Genomic DNA, 5,087 nt, shown 5'->3' on the forward strand with positions numbered 1-5,087 from the left:
ATGCAGGGCTGGTTCAACATACGTAAATCTATCAATGTAATCCATCATATAAATAAACTGAAGGATAAAAACCATATGATCATCTCATTAGATGGTGAAAAAGCATTTGACAAAATTCAGCACCCCTTTATGATAAAGGTCTTGGAGAGACTAGAGATACAGGGGTCATTCCTAAATATAATAAAGGCTATTTACAGCAAGCCGACAGCTAACATCAAATTAAATGGAGAGAAACTCAAGGCCATCCCACTAAATTCAGGAACACGACAAGGCTGTCCACTCTCACCTTATCTCTTCAATATAGTACTTGAAATTCTAGCAATAGCAATAAGACAAAACAAGGGGATCAAGGGGATTCGAATTGGAAAGGAAGAAGTTAAACTTTCATTATTTGCTGATGATATGATAGTGTACATAAGCGACCCGAAAAACTCCACGAAAGAACTCCTACAGCTGATAAACTCCTTTAGTAGCGTGGCAGGATACAAGATCAACTCCAAAAAATCAGTCGCCCTCCTATATACAAAGGATAAGGTAGCAGAGAAAGAAATCAGAGAAGCGTCACCATTCACGATAGCCACAAATAGCATAAAATATCTTGGGGTAACGCTAACCAAGGAAGTGAAAGACCTATTTGACAAGAACTTTAAGTCTTTGAAGAAAGAAATTGAAGAGGACACCAGAAAATGGAAGGATCTCCCTTGCTCTTGGATTGGGGGGATCAACATAGTAAAAATGGCAATACTACCAAAGGCAATCTATTGATTTAATGCAATCCCCTTAAAGATCCCATCACAATTCTTCACAGATCTTGAGAGGACAATAATCACCTTTATATGGAAGAACAAGAAACCCAGGATAGCCAAAACAATCTTATACAATAAAGGAACTTCTGGAGGCATTACCATCCCTGACTTCAAACTCTATTACAGAGCTACAGTATTGAAAACAGCTTGGTATTGGCATAAAAATAGAGAAGTCGACCAATGGAATCGAATAGAAGACCCAGATCTTAACCCACAAATCTATGAACACCTGATTTTTGATAAAGGAGCTAAAAGCACACAATGGAAGAAAGAAAGCATCTTCAACAAATGGTGCTGGCATAACTGGATGTCAACCTGTAGAAGAATGAAAGTAGATCCATATCTATCACCATGCACAAAACTCAAGTCCAAATGGATTAAAGACCTCAATATGAATCTGAACACAGTGAACCTGTTAGAGGAGAAAGTGGGAAGTACTCTACAACATTTGGGCACAGGAGACCGCTTCCTACGTATAGCCCCAGCAGCACAGACATTAAGGGCAACATTGAATAAATGGGACCTCCTGAAGCTGAGCAGCTTCTGTAAAGCAAAGGACACTGTCACTAAGACAAAAAGGCAGCCTACTGACTGGGAAAAGATCTTCACCAACCCCGCAACAGACAAAGGCCTGATCTCCAAAATATATAAGGAACTCAAGAGACTAGACTTTAAAATGCTAATTAACCCAATTAAAAAATGGGGCACTGAACTGAACAGAGAATTCTCAACAGAAGAAGTTCAAATGGCCAAAAGACACTTAAGGTCATGCTCAACCTCCTTAGCAATCAGGGAAATGCAAATCAAAACAACGCTGAGATACCATCTTACACCTGTCAGAATGGCTAAAATCAAAAACACCAATGATAACCTCTGCTGGAGAGGATGTGGAGTAAGGGGTACACTCATCCATTGCTGGTGGGAATGCAAACTTGTGCAACCACTTTGGAAAGCAGTGTGGAGGTTTCTCAGGAAATTTGGGATCAACCTACCCCAGGACCCAGCAATCCCACTATTGGGAATTTACCCAAGAGATGCCCAATCATATTACAAAAGCATTTGTTCAACTATGTTTATAGCAGCATTATTTGTAATAGCCAGAACCTGGAAACAACCTAGATGCCCTTCAGTGGAAGAATAGATGAAGAAAGTGTGGAATATATACATATTAGAGTACTACTCGGCAGTAAAAAACAATGACATCTTGAATTTTGCATGCAAATGGATGGAAATAGAAAACACCATCCTGAGCGAGGTACCCCAGACCCAAAAAGATGAACATGGGATGTACTCACTCATAATTGGTTTCTAGCCATAAATAAAGGACATTGAGCCTATAATTCGTAAAAAATCCTAGAGAAGCTATATAAGAAGGTGAACCCAAAGAAAAACGTATAGTTATCCTCCTGGTTATTGGAAGTAGACAAGATTGCCAGACAAAAAATGGGAACATGGGGGTGGGGTGGGATGGGGGGATTGGGGGATGGGGAGAGAAAGGGGTAAAGTGGAGAATGGGAAGAGCTTGGGGGAATAGGATGGTTGGGTTATAGGAAGGGTGGATATGGGAATAAGGAACTATATATCCTAGTTAAGGGAGCCATTCTAGGGTTGGCAGAGACTTGACTCTAGATGGGTTCCCAGGTGTCCAGGAAGACGACCCCAGCTAGTTCCTAGGGCAGCTGAGGAGAGGGTGCCAGAAATGTCCAGATCCTATTGTCATACACATGAATATCTTGCATATCACCATAGAACCTTCACCTGGCATTGGATGGAGAAAATGACAGAGCCCCACATAGAAGCACCAGACTGAGCTCTCAAGGTCCTGATGAGGAGCAAAAGGAGGGAGATCATGAGCAAGGAAGCCAGGACCGCGAGGAGTGCTTTTACCCATTGAGACAGTGGAACAGATCTAACGGGAGACCACCAAATCCAGTCGGAATGGGACTGATGGAACAGGGGACCAAACCGGACTCCCTGAATGTGGCTGACAGTGGAGGAGGACTGAGAAACCAAGGACAATGGCAATGAACATGAACTCTACAGCATGGACGGGCTCACTGTGAGCCTTGTCAGTTTGGTTGCTCACCTTCCTGGACTTAGGGGGAGCTGGGAGGACCTTGGACTTAACATAGTGAAGGGAACCCTGATGGCTCTTTGTCTTTGGAGAGGGGTGGAGTGGGGGTATGGGTGGAAGGGAGGGGAGGGAAGGGGGAGGAGATGGAAATCTTGAATAAAAAAATGAGAAAAAAAAGAAATGGACAAGAAGAATAACAAAAAGTTTGAAGAATTGAGTAAATCCGTAAACGATATCCTAGGAAACCAAGAAAAAACAATCAAACAGATAATGGAAACAGTGCATGACTTAAAAACTGAAATGGAGGCAAGAAAGAAAACACAAGCTGAGGGCCGGCTGGATATGGAAAATCTACATAAACTAATAGAAACTACAGAAACAAGCATAACCAACAGAATACATGAGATAGAAGAAAGAATCTCAGATTCTGAAGATGCCATAGAGAAAAGAAACGCACTGATCTAAGAAATCAGCAAATTCTCATCATAAAACATGCAGGAAATCTGGGACACAATAAAAAGACCAAACCTAAGAATAATAGAGGTAGAAGAAGGAGAAGAATTACAGCTCAACGGTCCAGAAAATATATTTAATAAAATTATACAAGAAAACTTCCCCAACCTAAAGAAAGATATTCCTACTAAGGTTCAAGAAGATTACAGAACACTAAATAGACTGGATCAAAAAAAATCCCCTCACCATATAATAATCAAAACACAAAACATACAGAATAAAGAAAGAATATTAAGAGCTGCAAAAGAAAAAGGTCAAGTAACTTATAAAGGTAAACCTATCAGACTTACTCCTGACTTTTCTATGGAAACCATGAAAGCCTGAAGGTTATGGATAGATGTACTGCAGAAACTAAGAGACCATGGATGCAAGTCCAGATTACTATACCCAGCCAAGCTTTAGTTCACTATAAATGGAGAAAACAAAATATTCCAAGATAAAAAAAATTAAACAATACGTAGCCAGAAGTCCAGCCTTAAAGAAAGTAATAGAAGGAAAATCACAAACCAAGGAGTCCAGCATTGCCCAAAATAACTCAGACATCTAGCGACCCTTCACCAGCACATCTCAAAGAAAGGAAACACACAATCTCTACTACCAAAAAAAACCCCACAAGAATGTTGACCGGAGTTAACAACCACTAGTCAATAATATCACTTAATATCAATGGACTCAATTTACCTATAAAAAGGCACAGGCTAAGAGATTGGATACGAAAACAGGATCCAACATTCTGCTGTTTACAAGAAACACACCTCAACCACAAAGACAGACATCTATTCAGAGTAAAGGGTTGGGAAAAGGTTTATCAAGTAAACAGACTTAAGAAACAAGCAGGTGTGGCCATACTAATTTCTAACAAAGTTGACTTCAAACTAAAATCAATCAGAAGAGATGGAAAGGGACACTTTATACTCATAACAGGAAAAATCTATCAGAATGAAGTCTCAATCCTGAATATCTATGCCCCTAACATAAAAGCACCCACTTATGTAAAAGAAACATTACTAGAACTCAAGGCAGCCATCAAACCACACACACTAATAGTAGGAGACATCAACACTCCTCTCTCACCAATGGACAGGTCAATCAGACAGAAACCTAACAGAGAATTAAAAGACTTAATGGAGGTAATGAATCAAATGGACTTAACAGACATCTATAGGACATTCCACCCAAATAGGAAAGAATATACCTTCTTCTCTGCAGCTCATGGATCCTTCTCGAAAATTGACTATATACTTGGTAACAAAGCAAACTTCCACAGTTACAAAAACATATTAGTAACCACCTGTGTCTTATCGGATCACCATGGATTAAAGTTAGAATTCAAAAACAATGCTACCTCCAGAAAGCCTACAAACTCATGGAAACTGAACAGTCAACTACTGAACCACACCTGGGTCGAAGAAGAAATAAAGAAAGAAATTAAAGTCTTCCTTGAATTTAATGAAAACAAAGACACAACATACTCAAACCTAAGGGACACAATGAAAGCAGTGCTAAGAGGAAAGTTCATAGCACTAAGTGCCCACTTAAAGAAAACAGAGAAAGCACTCATTGGAGACTTAACAGCACACCTGAAAGCTCTAGAAAAGAAAGAAGCAGACTCACCTAGGAGAAGTAGAAGACTGGAAATAATCAAACTGAGGGCAGAAATCAACAAAATAGAAACACAGAAAACAATCCCAAGA

This window comes from Arvicola amphibius, chromosome X, assembly GCF_903992535.2.
Source record: "Arvicola amphibius chromosome X, mArvAmp1.2, whole genome shotgun sequence".
Taxonomy (NCBI): Eukaryota; Metazoa; Chordata; class Mammalia; order Rodentia; family Cricetidae; genus Arvicola; species Arvicola amphibius.